This window comes from Pezoporus flaviventris, unplaced genomic scaffold (genome assembly GCF_033815535.1).
Source record: "Pezoporus flaviventris isolate CSIRO_AGI_PZ_B2104156 unplaced genomic scaffold, CSIRO_AGI_Pfla_v1 ptg000001l, whole genome shotgun sequence".
Taxonomy (NCBI): Eukaryota; Metazoa; Chordata; class Aves; order Psittaciformes; family Psittacidae; genus Pezoporus; species Pezoporus flaviventris.
The window spans coordinates 44,430,538-44,444,509 of NW_026892549.1; positions in this window are offsets into that span (position 1 = coordinate 44,430,538).

The window sequence follows — 13,972 nt, forward strand, 5'->3', positions numbered from 1 at the left end:
ATGTGTGAGTGTATGTGAGAGAGAGGGAAATGAAGCAGGGTGGGAATTGAACCACCAGTTCTTTTGCTGTGTAATCTTGCCATGCTGTGGGGTTGCAAGAGAACAGATGACTGAGAAATGCTAGTAAATCAAGAGGAATAAAATTGATTTGGCCCCTGAGAAAACAGAGGCATCAGGAACAATATAATGAAATGAAATAAAACCGCAGAACAAAGCTGTGAGAGATTCTCTGTCCTGACTTTTCTGAGGGCAGTGTCTAATCTAATCAGCATCAGAAATTGACAGATGCTTGCAGTTCATTCAGCACTTGCAGACCCATTCAGCATGGGTCAGCAAGAGGCTGGTCATGCAAATACTGGAAAGAGAGTGTGATGATTTTATAGGGTTTTGGAATAATGTTGTACTTAATAATTTAAAAGCCTTTCAAAGAATCTTTTTACTGCTCCAAAATGGGTGCCAGCCAAAGCAGCATCACATGCCATGTGTTCACATGCTTTTCCCTGCTTCTTTCTCTTTTGGCCATCATAGGCTAGTTCCTGAGAGATTTTTCAGAGCCCCACTGAAGAGCTTGTGAGGTAGGAGCCTCTTACCTCCTTGTCTCATTGGGGTAATTGCCATCTGACTTCTTTTTCAGGTTGTGTTTCTCCCCCTCCCCTCCCTTTTTTTAACTCCTCTTATGCAGGATCACCCTTTACCTGATCTTTTGTAAGTCTTTTCCTCATACACCTGACTCCTCTGTTAGCTCTGGTTCCTAGCCCCTTTCCCACCCAAAGCTGTGTGGTGGTAGGTGAAGTGTTGTTCATACTGCAGTGGTGTACACAGCTACCGATCCACCACAGAGCAGGCTGGAAGCCTGTGGCTCCAATTAGAGCTACTTTCTGCTGCCTCTGCAGGCAGGGCACACATACCTGGTAGCTGCAGTTCCCGTTTCTACAGATATTGCTCCTCTCACTGGCACCTTCCAGGTCAGGAAATCTGCTGCTCTTATAAAAATGTTTTGGCTCTTACATTGCTGCCAAGTGCCAGCCTAAATGCAGACCTGTCAGCTCTTATGGGGTAACATCTGATGCCAGCCTCTGTGGGCACCAGACAAAGAAGATTCTGCTCTTGGGTTTAATGTGTGAGCTCTGCTTTTGGTGGAGCTATAGAGATTCAAATCTCCACCACCCCAGTGCAGTTTTTGTTGGGGAAAAGGTGGGACAGAGATACTGTTCTACTGGGATTTTGTCTGCTGGGTAGAAAAAGGAGTGTTGTGTAGTTCAGCTTGCTGCCTGACTTGCATTGATTTTTATAATGAACTGCAAAAAAGCTCTTGCTAATCTGACCTCCATTTAACTGAAGGTTGGTCATGTCCCCAGATGGTGATTCATGTTAGGTTTTGCTTCACTGCTTCTGCAAAAAGGCCTGTTTTTCTTGAAGGTTGCAGATGTTTCCTAAAACTTCTGGAGAAATCAGTGAGGTAAAGGATTTTAATTTAAAGCATCCCTGGTGTGCAGACAAGGCAAAATGGAGGCTAAGTTATTGCCGCCTTGGGGGGAAAAAATGGTAGGGTAGCGCTGTCTTTGCTAGGAACTGCACAAGGAATAGCTGCCTGTTGTATATTTGAGTGGCAAAGATCTGAGATCTGCTTTCCTGTAGCCATGTCATAGGGGTGAAGCTTTCAAGCACCAGAAAAGCTTCCCAAGTGTGATTGTTCAGACTTCTGTTATGGCATTTTTCTGCCTTCCTGGAGCTGTACAGGCCAAATGCCTTAGAGCAGCCCTTCCCCAGTTACAAGAATCAGAAATGGGAGTAATTCTCCATAATTTGTCAGTCTGCAGAGGTATTGCATCCTGTAAGACTGTGCTCTTAGGCTGAGCCAGTAACCAAGCGTGGTAACAGGAGTCCCTGAGTGATAGAAGAACGTGGTCCAAAGTGATTAGTTTGTGTTTGCTCAAAACTGCTGTCAAAAAACACCCTGACTCATCAGTTAAGGAAATGTGTTAAGGATGGAAGGAAAGGGGGGGGGGGGGGGAGGGGGTTAGGTGCTCTCAAGCATTTGTTATGCACTGCTGTAGTGGCATTGAGGTCACAGCGACATTGTTTGCTGAAGTCTATCAGTTTCCATTCCTGACTCTGTGTTGGTCATTTCAGTGAGCCTAACTATGCAGATTTAGTGCAAAACTCATCAGTCCAACTCTGGATCCTTTTCCTGTGCAGCAGACCCCCTTTTTTGTGTGGGAATGTTCATGGATCAGAGCTTTCTCATGAAGTTTTAATCTATTTTGATTGGAAGCTTGAAATACCGGTTTTGTACCATTCCTCCCCTTGTCCATCATGTACTGTTGTCTAGTTCTTGTTTGGCCTGATTTCTTAAGTAATACTTGTGTTTGTAGTACGTGCTCCCCTCCCCACTTATGTTTGACCATTTTCCCCGTTCTCATTTCACAAGAAGTAACTTCTGAGCCTTTGAGGTAAATCAGCTGCATTTGACAGGAATCGGGGTTTGACATCTCAACACTTTTATATTTCTACAAATTTAGGGAGGTGGGGAGAGGTGACCTGGCACAGGGAGTCTGTGCTAGATGTGTCACAAGATTGCAGCCAAAGCCAAAGCATTGAGAGATGCTAGCGTGGGGAAAAGCCTGAGTCAGCGCCTGCACTGTAGCAGATAGCCAGTCTCAGGAGTCAATAGAGAACAGGGTTTTGTCAGTCCTGCTGCTCAGACCCATGCACTAAGGACACATCTAAAGCCCAGAAATTCCTTTCTGGCGGTAACATGGGAATGCAGGCAAGCACTGCAGCCTGTAGAAAAACAGGATGCCTTAGTCTAGGAACAAAGCCAAGAGGGGGAGGTTGCTTCTATAATGCAGGGAATTATTGCTTTCTATGCTTCATATTCTGTTCTACACCAGAAAGCTGCTTAACAGATTCCACAGGATGGTTTTGAAATGCATACAGAAAAGCTGTCATTTCATTCCTTGGACTCTTATTGTAGAATAAGCTTCTACAGAGGGCTACAAACTCACGGAAGGTGGAAGACTAAATATATCTCTGTGCCTGTACAACCTGCTGCTCTCAGAAGCGGGCAGCCAGCACAGGTGTCAGGAGCAATCAGGCCATCACTAATTGGTTGTTATGGCTGTTTTTTTTTAGCTGACAAAGCCTTATGCTTTTTCCTCTTGTGCTGGTGGCAACTGGTGATACAGTTAACTTCGAGACAGCTTATTGAGCTAGCTTCTCACTACCTCCGAAATAGCTATGAATGATGTTACCTCTAGATTTTAATTAACCTGGGCTGGATATAGAGCCATTCTTGCGAATTAGTAATAGCCTTCTGTTCCTAGCAGTTCAAGGACTTGCTGGTAGTGGCTGGGGCATGCAGCACAGAGTTGGGGGCTGTATGTTCTATTTTCCATCATGAAATAGAAGGCATGTCTTTGCAACTTCTGTCCTTGCTGCAACAATAAATGGTGGCTGTTGGGTAGAGTGGATGTTTGCTGATTTAAAATATCTTGGTCAGTTCTCGTACCAGCTCCCCCATTAGCTGTGCAGTTATGTGAACCTGGGGCTGCTGGCAGTCCAAACTGGGAAAACAGTGTCTAGTTTGTTCATGAACATTTTGGTAAGCAGCATTGATTGCCTTCTCACTCTTTCTGTTTTGGGTACTGTGCAGTTTTTCACTGACAGCAGAAGATTTCTGTACAGTCTCACCCCTCAACAGGACCATGTATGAATTTCCTGAGGTTTCTGTTAATGCTACAGAAGGGGTTCCCTGACATTGGCCCTTGGATATAGATATATCCTAATCAGCAGCATTCACTCTACAGTTTATTGACTTCTTTTTTGTGCTCAGATCCTCTTGTAGCTTTGGGGCAAAAGCAATGTGGTAATGCAGTACCTTCATGAAACGCTTTGAGCATACAGGATTCACCCACTTTCCTACCCCTTTATCACAAGTGACAAGAAAGGAGCAGAAAGACTTTTAATGAGAGGAATATCTTTATCACCTGTGGGTTTTGTCACCAGGAAGTGGCATTGTTGTAATTGCCATGGCAGCTCTTGCTGCTCCTTTCCACTTGTCCAAAGCAGGAATTGGTGGAAAATATTCCAGGCATCTTTCTCTGGAGCCTGAGAGTATGTACCCATCTTGGCATCTCTCTCTAGTTGAGCTCGGGACTGCTTTTAGCAATCACTTTTCAACTAAACAAAAGGCCTGTTTGACATCTCTTAGGATTCAATGCCAGGTTTGTGGCAGTAGCAGACGGGGAAGAGGAACTACCACATGCATGAAAAAAAAGACGAAGAAAATGTTCCTCGCTTATGGAGGGTGGGGAAGGAGAGAAAATAAGAGTTTCCATAGCAACATTCCTTGAAGATAAGTATTTTTAAATCTGTGTGAATTTTAGCATTCAAAACACAGTTGTGATTCCCACAGAAAGATTTGGGGAGAGCTGAAGTGGAAAGAATTTTTTCCCTACTTTTCAGGTCCTTCCTATTTCTTTTACAGAGGAGCCTGAACCCAAGAGAAATGAAGTATGTGCGATGGCTCTGATGTTAATGCTCCTGTAAAGAAAAGCCTTGCTTCCAGGAGGCAAAAGCATCAGTCATAGTTCTGTATCTCCACCAACACCTGTGACACAAGCACTTGATCATTTCTTTAATGGGAAAAGTAGTTTAAATAGATCAATGCTAGGCCAGTAAAAAGTTGCAAGGACAAATCGTATAGGATTCCGCATTAAAACCAGTGTAACTTGGAGCAAAATCTGAACTATAATTGACATACAGATAAGTGATAGTAGTGGTGATAAGGTAGCTGAGGCCTTTTGCTTTGGCCAAAGAGGAGAGGATGCAGAACTGAAAGGGCAGAAGAACCAGTTAAAATGTGTCCCTGATGAGTGCCTCAGTTACCTCAGTGACAGTGGAGCATTGCTGCAGGAGGGCAAGTGATGCTGCAGTGACACTATGAGGTAGGAAATATTTGCTATTTATATGGGGTATGGGAGGTGAGGCCACCTCTGAACCTCTCTGTTTCTCTGCTCCAGTCTCTGCAGTGCTGAGCAACTCATGGGCACTGGCACGCACTGCTCCTACCTCCCCACTGGCATCCAGGCAGGTCAGCTCTGTCACAAGCCTGGCAGTGAGACATCCAATGCTGTGCCTGCTTGGCTGCCAACTCTAGTCTCACCAAAAAAGGCTTTTTTTAACAGTTGCTTCCAACTCAGTAATGACTCAGACACTGCAGCAAGGGTAAAGTGATCATCTTCCCCTTCAGAGTTCTATGCAGAAGGCCCTGAGTATCCTCTCTAAAAGAGAGCTTGCTGGGCCCAGCCATCAGCTGGATTCAGATCTTTAATTTAACTGATGGAACGAGATGCTCTAGCTGTGCTGTGTACCTGCTGGCCCAGGGGCTGTGTTTCAGCAATAGACTAGTTGATTTCTGCAAGTACTTGATGTTCAGAAGCCTTGGGGAGGGGAGGCTGGGAGGAAATAAATAGTCATATATACATGAGAAGGTGCTATTCACCCATTAAGGCTCTCTCCCTGGACAAATTTCCCTAGGCCATGAATCCAGAAAGAAACAAAAATCTGTTGGAATAGTAAGAGAAAAACAGTGATATTCAGCCATTTATCTTTTGGGGTGAGGGAGAGAAAGCAAATCAGGGTGTCTGAAAAAGCAAAGTTCATATTGTCAGAGGATGGAAATAGGCACTTAGTAGCATTGTTTCATACTCGGCAAGACCCTGATACACAATAAGCAAGGCTCAGATCTAGCTAGGGTGACTTTATTACCCTTGACAACTTCCCTGTCTCCTACTCCATCCTCGAGTGCTTCTAAGTCAGCCTGATACAGGGATGGGCTTTGGAGCACTACGGGCATCAGCAGTAACTGTATTGCTGCTGTAAAGAGGGTGTGGACGAATGCTACTCTGTTATGATGTGTACAAGCTCTAAACTGCCACAAATGCAGTTTCCAGGCCAAAAAGCCCTGTCGTGCCACCTGCAACTGTCCTGCTTGGGGAGAAAAGTGCAGCAGATTTGTTTCTGAACATGTTCTGGCCTTGTGAGGTGGCTGTCCTGCTTTTGCAAGCTCTTCCAGGAGTCTGAATGGGGGAAAGGTGCCTTGGGAGGAGTGAGCCATGTGAACTAATGGGAGCTGACAGGGATGTCTGCAAGAATACACCGTGGCATATGATGGGAAACCAGCTGGTCTAATGGTTGTAGCTGCCCCACATTCATTGCTGAGCAAGGTATTTGGGAATGAAGAGGATGTTTGAAGAATGTAGTCCTTCTGTTGTGCAGAATTCATACTAAATTTGCCAGAGTCTGCACCTTGATTTGATGATACTGTTCTAAAAGGAAGGAGTAAATTGATTGCTTGCTAACAGACTGCTCTAAATTAACTTCAAACATGGGCCTGGGCCTGCAAGCCTTTGTATGACTGTGGCTATTATTTATACTGTGTGATTGCATTGAATACCACTGACTATTCATATGCTGGCCTAGGACAGTTGCACTTAAATCTCAGTTGTGGCTTTCAGTCACTAGAGATGAAATTTTTGAAGCTGTTTAGGTGTTTTGATTTTCTATACCCCATTAAGCACCTACTTGACTATTTAAATGCCTTGATGTTTTTGCAAGTCTAGTATTGTCATAATGCAAAGAAAAAGGAAGTGATGCAGAGGATTTGCTGGATCTGGTTTCATATCCCAGCAGTGATAACTAGCTAGGACCACTTGTTATATGTAGTTCATAGTGAACCTCTTTTTGTGCTTGGGGAGCCTTGATGATGATAGCAACTTTTACATAGTAAAGATAAAAATACCGCAGACATACAGCTTGCATTAGCCTTTATTTATTTTATAGCTGTACTGTTCCAGTGTGGTAAACTGAGCTGAGCAATCACATTTTCTCAATTACCCTCAAGAACTGGAAATCTTTATCACCTCTGTGTTTCTTTCTCCCCCTACTGCAGCACTGGTCTTGAAATTGTCACCACAACTAAAAATCCTCATTGTGTAGAATAAGCTGTGATTTTAAGAAATTTTACAGTGCAGCCTCCTCATAAAACTCCACCAGGTCTTTCACTGATGTGACTCACTCAATTACCCATGTGGGCAGACTTTCAGATAATAAAAGTAGTTAATGGAAAGCTGTGAGAAATACTGCTGGTTCCTGAGGAGGAAGGCTACTGCAGGTATTTTATCCTAGGAGCTGCTGAGCTTCCAGCCATTTCTTTTAGATAAGCATTTCTCCATTCTGCTTTTTTCCTTTGTATAGAAACAGTTTGAAAAATCAGATTGGCAGTAGAGGAGCAAAAGTACACCAGCTGTATATTTTTGCTTCTCTGCTCTTCTTCCTACATATTAGAGATGATAGCCAGTCTGTGCCCTGAAATCTCTTATCGTAGCTGGGTGTATACTCAAACAACATTCAATACTCTAATGAGTTCTGGATTTCTGAATCAAGGAGTACAGCTAGCAAGTGGATAGATGAGCCCTTTGGCTGGAGGTGTCATGTATACTGACAAGGACCAGATTTTTCTGGAATGAGAAGCAGGCCCTTGAGATTTGGTCAGGTAATACAACTAGAAGGCAGATTTCAATGACATTTCAGTAAGTACACATTGGAGAACATGGCACTTTTTGAAGCTACTGAGGCAGAAAGAGTAAGAAGGTACCACTTTGATGTAAAAGCCTTCATATGCAATGAAATTATACAGGAATTATGGCGTCAAAGAGCCTTAGAATTAAGCCAAAACTGGAACTAGTGGAAGCGGACAAACTGATTAGAGCTGAGGGCTAGCTAGTGTTTGCAAAACAACCAGAACAGTTAACTCTTAGTTGTGTGGTTCTGAGGCTGCTAGATTTTTGAGAGATGTGCTACTGCAAATGGCTCTGTGAGCCCATTCCAACAACAGTGATGGACGTGAGAAGGGAGAGGACATGAGGATGTGCTCATTCTTCATACAAGATGAGCTGGGAGGGAGCCTATGACTTGGCTTGTTTGACTTGGCACACAGAAGTAATGCATGCGTATTGAAGCTGTGGACCTGAGAAAGTTAAGCTGTCAAATTATATTTAGTGAATGCATGCTGCAGCAAAGTGCAGAGAGGAAAAGAGGGGACTTAATGCATAGCTAGGCCCCATGGGTAGTGAGCACAGAGCAGGGAGTGAGGCTGTTTAGAGAGGATGAATTGCCTGATTCACATAAATCTCTGTGTGCGGTCAGGGATCTACACAGACTTGTATGATTACTTTGAACAGCAGAGCTCAGTTTTGTTTATCTCTCAGTGGCTCAACCCCAGACTCCATCAGGTGAAGGGTGACCAACCTGTGGCCTTCGAGCCATTCACCTCTGGCCTTGTGCTAGGGATGTCTTCTGCAGCAATCCCATTCCCTAGCTGGGGAAGCAGCAGTCTGACAGGGACTCTTGAAACCAGTGTCACAAGCTGCTGTACACCCCAGCTGTGCACCCACCTCAGCCCCAACTCACTAGAGGCTTGTTAGCTAAGGCTGGCATCTGCCCCATTTGAATTCATGCGTGTGAACACCTCGCTCCATTGTGTTCTCTGGAAAACCCAGTCCTAAAGAGACTAAGATGGAAAGAAAAAATGCTTATCCTTACACCTGTATGAGACAGATCAAACTTCATGTGCTGGCACATGACTTTGGGGTCCTGTCTTACATTCCAGGGTGCTGAGGTTCTGACTTTGATTAGTTTGTAGCAGGATGGTTTATCTTAAGCTCTAACTCTTTCCTGCTAAAACCTCACTCATATGATTCAGAGATATATTTGCCTTTGAAATAAATGAGTCCTTTAAGGTCCCTCTCAGAGGAGGCAGTGCTGGGAAGCCTGGCTGCCTTCTGCACATAAATATTCTGTCAAACCAGATTTGGGCTGAGGTGGGTGAAGCTGCTGTGACTGATGGGGAGCCATCAGTCTCCATCTCCTGTTAGGCAGTACTGCATCGTTTTGATTTGTGCTGTTACCATGCTGCCGGAAATGGCTGTGGGGGAGAGAAAGGGCTGAAATGCTCCCGTGTATTAGTTAAGCAGGAGGACAAAGCAGTTAGGAGAAGGAGAGCAATGCAGACTGTGATAGTGAGCAGGAGCTGTGCAAAAATTTCTCCTGGACAATTTGGCTGCTCATGGCCTGCATAGGTGGATTCTTCGATGAATTGGAATCTGGCTGGCCCAGGGGAGGTTTAGATTGGATATTAGAAACAATTTCTTCACAGAGAGGGTGATCAGGCATTGGAACAGGCTGTCCAGAGCAGTGGTGGAATCACTGTCCCTTGAAAGTGTTCAAAGACCATGTAGATGAGGCCCTCAGTGACATGGTTTAGTGGTGGTCTTGGCAGTCCCGGGGTAATGGTTGGACTTGATGATCTTAAACGTATTTTCCAACCTAGTTGATTCTATGATTCCAAAGAGGAACTGCCATCGCAGCCTTGTGAGAGGATCACTTGACCAGATGTGTGATGAAGGCGGAAAGATGATTCGCAGATGTGGTTTAGTATCTTTCCCATGCAATGGAGTTATGCTAGTTCTAGAAACAACACACATTCGTTTGGTGGCTTCTAAGAATATGCAAGGCCATAAAAACCTTTTTGAAGTGGTTTATGTGGTAAAAGCATGATTACAAACAGGACAGGATTAAAAAAGCTCCAGGGGGCAAGTTCCTGGAATTATGCAAGTACCTAAAAATCTGAACTTTAATTTCATACAGGAAGAAACAGAGACCTCAGAGAATGGTTCTAACTGTTGCAGCTGCAGAGCAAACTTGCAAATGTGAAGAAACCATAACTAGGCCAGTAACATCTGCTCCAGTCTGTAGTGAGCTGGAAACAGTATTTGAGAGAGTATTTTTTCTCATGTGCTGTACTGGAGCATTAACTCCACTGTCTCTACTTTGGGGTCTGTCTCCCCAGCAGCCATATCAGACCTTACTTGGGGGGTGTCACAGGGTCAGGACAGGGTGGGAAAGGACTTGGCAGTTGGTCTGGATTTGCATCTTTGAGAAGGAACAGTGGCAGGAAAGAAAAACAAGTTAGAGCGGCTCTTTCGTCCCCCTCTCCCTGAGTTCTTTGTTGTTTGAACCCTTGGAAGGAAACTGATGAGCAACTGCGCTTTGTGCTGGCTTCTCTTTGAGACCATTTGTTGCCTGTTTTCTTTTAAAGTCTGAAATGTTAGAAAGAGATCATTATTTTTCCTATTTAGTTTGACCTCTTCCTTCCTTAGAGACTTTCTCCCCTTGTACTGCCTCTGTCCTTCTCACACAATGCTGTGATGAAATAAAAGTTCAAGAGAAATCTTGAATTCCTAGGAAAAAAGCTTGGTATTTGGAATGAGGCATGTTCTAGAACAGTCTGGGTCTCTGTAACATGTCCTGTCCCTCTCTGGAGGTGCTGTTGGCCATCAGATGTCAATCATGCACTGCCTCCACCTGAGGTGGTACTGAAATAGCAATGTTAGCACAAACACTTCCAGGAGGTATAAACTACCCCATAGGTCACTTGTCTCACCCTTTGTGCAGCAAGTGTTTTACACAGCTGCAGTTTCTCATAAACAGAGAGGCAATCTGTGGTTATAATCTTGATTGCCCAGCAAATTACGGAATGCCTGAGGAAGCAGGAGGAGAATGTGCAGCTGCAGGCTGTGTGGGTTTTTCATTCTGGTTTACAGCAAGGACCGGAGTTGATCCTTTAAGATGCCTTGGGATCCTGGCACCATTTGTTGCAGCACTGGATATGTAGAATCTGCATTCTGTGCTGGGGGGGCCACCCCTGGCATTCTAGTATAACTGTGGGAGTTAAATAAGGTGCTGTTTGCTTCAGGTGCTTTAGATTATATAGCAAAGACCTGCCATGCAGCCAGAGGCAGATCCAGACACTATGTGAAGTGAGCAGGATGGCATGACAACATTTTTGTTGAAGGACTGAAGGTACATGCTTCAGTTACAGACTACTTTCTTAAGCTGCCCAGTTTTCCCTCCCTCTCCCACCCCTCCCTCCCATCTACTGTGGTCAGTGCATATGGCTGTAAATTTGGTATCAGAGACCTTTGACTTTTCTCCAGCTGCAAATCTGCCCAGCTCCATGTGATGCAGCAAGCACAGGGGTTTTCAGCTTTTGTTTCTACCATCTACAAAACATGAAAAGAAAAAAAAGGGGGCTCATAAATGGGAACCTCATGAAACTAGAGCAGAGTTACTTACATAAGTGAACTGAAAACCTACAGCAGGATCTGTTGGATATCTGACCTGGTCATCTGTCTAAACAGGATGTTTACTTACATACCCCAATGTGGTGATTGTGCTGTTCAGTTTTCCATACAGCAAAAAAAATGAAAGAGGCTTTTGATTGTGGTTTCTTACTGTCGTGCCAAAACCAGGTGGCCTTTGAGCTACCCCATTATTACTTTTCTCTAATTAAGAATTGGTAATTCAAACTTTGGTATGTGGGACATCCACACAAAGTGCCCAACTACAAGACTGCGCACACCAAAGCATTGGCTTGTCCATGCAAGTGTTTGCGAGTAGGTGACTCCCTTGGGTGACTGGCAGAGGTAAAACCCTAACACATGTGAGAGAAGTTGGAAGAATAGTGGTCCCTGTGTTTTTGGGTCTCAACCTCCAGTTTGGTGTCTCCAGCTAGATGCTTGTCTTCCTATTTTCTGGTGACTGTAAGCAGCACTTTTAGGTGGAAAATACATTTGCTTCCAAGTCTCAAAGATACTGATCAAAGGTAAAATCTCATAAAAAAGGATTTTTAAAAAAGTTGGAAAAGTTTAAGCATCTGATACTGTAATTAGGGCTGAGGGGGTATAAAAACTTAAAATTAGTTTAGCACATCACTGGATAGATGGGAAGCCATTAATGTAAATTTAGGGAACTAGTAGTTGGATTCAGTTGGTCTAATTTAAACACGATTTCTAATTCTTTTTGGTATGCATACAGAGGATTATAGGATGGCCATTATTCTGACAGGAGGGTTCTTCATACCTAAATTTTAATCCACAAATGAGTACCCTATTAAAATGTAAGCGTGTGGTGATAACTAGCACCTGATTGCGCAGGCGGGTTGGTCTAGCTACTCTGATGAGCAGCTGTGTGAATGTATTTTTTTTCTTACGCCCAGGGCCACTGAGAGGTCAGCAGGTGTCTGACCCACGGGTGGGAACTGTGCAAGGTTTGCTGATGCTGGGTGCAGATCTGAGAGCAGATGGGATCTCTCAGGTTTCCCCTCAAAGCAGGCTCTGATGGTACCCAAAAGCACAGAGAGAAGATGAAACAATTAACAGTTCCCTCTCCCTACAGTCTGGTGCTGCTAATCCAAGTTAAAATTCCTAACAGCATCTTTAGAGAACCTTCCTCTTTACATCTTGACAGCTTTCTCCTTTTGCCAAAAGAAAGATCATGCAGGTTTTCTGGGGAGCCGCCAAATGACAGCTTGACTTCACACCTGAAAAGCAAATGAATGGAGAAGGCAGCTTTAGCCTGCCTCCAGCTTGGCATAGAAATGAAGAGTGGTGGGAGCATTGGCATGAGCAGCTCCTGGAGCTGCAGCAGCAGCAGATGTGATGAGCAGAGCTCAAGCTAAAGGTACTGTGGAGGAGGGAGCATGGGGCCCATTACCGAAAGGCAAAGGTGTTACTCATCAGCTGCAAGTCTGAGGGTGAGGAGGCCTGGCCATTGCTGATTCTTGGAGATGTGGGACAAGAATGGAGCTCCACACCCGCAGCAGCCTTGAGTTGATTTGGTTGGCTTTTCTTCTCTGAGCCCTTGCAGTGAAGGCTCTGATTAGCTCTCTCAAAAGGCACATTAATGACCAGCAGGGGAGCCGACAATCAGGATTTATTCTTTAACTAGTTCACAGTCAGTAATTCTGGATGTATAACTCATGGTTTATAAACTTTGGGGGTACAGGGCACCAAGAGCAAGCCTGGATGACACTTACTTTTTTAGTCCTTGTTTTAGGGCAGGGAGTGCCAGCATCTGCTGTGAAGAGATGCAGGCAACCTGACACCGCGCTAGCACAGCCCCGTGCTGGAGCGTGGGTACTGGGTGATAGGGTACTTGTGTTCTCGAGCAGTCACCCCTCCCTTCCCCGCACATGCCATAGCAGGGGGTCTCTAGCAGGGTGTTTTGCAATTCTCAAGACTTCTTGTGAGATTAAGTCTACTGCAGCTGGAAAATATGAATTACCCTTGGCAATTCAACTGCCTGTAGAAAAATTATAGCACAGAGTCAAGTAGTTGAAGTTGTGAATTTTGGGCCATATTTAAAATTGGGAGAAAAATGCTTTACATATGAGGGCTTTTAAAGCAGTATAATGAACACTGTGCCTGACTCATCCTTCACATGGGAGAGCTAAGCGAGATAAGAGGAAATATCTCCAGGCAGACACTCCTCAAGACAGGGATTTCTATCTCATTTTTCTTTTAAGGGAAGAAACTTAAAAAGGACTGGCCCAAAGATGAAATGTTTATTGCATGACCCCAGGAGCTGTTTACAATCTGCTTCTAATTCTAGAAATCACCTGGCACCCAGGGCTATCTAGCTGGATGCCTTTGCAACAGCTTTCAAGGCACGAGAACAACTGTTTCTAGAGTACCAGGTTGGTGTACAAGGGCTGCAGCACTGGATCTTCTCTAGCTGGTGACTACCACAGAATTGTCTGTAACAGAGAGGCTGGGAAAATATCAGACTGTTGTATTCAGAGTATGTAAGGGATGTCCAATCATGCAGGGCTGCACTACACAGGCAGCAGAAGCTCTGGAGCCTCATGGGAACATGAAGCAAGTAATCACAGCTGCAATTCATTTCAAAGAGACAAATGAGCTCCCCTAGAGAAAGCTGGGACACTTCTGCTGAGAGGGCTGATTGCCTTTTCTTTTTCCTGGGGGAGGGGAAAGGCTACTTTTGGGTTCAGGTGAAGGAATTCAGTGGGAAAGCCTTCCACATTCCTCTAAGGGTGGGCATTTTCATC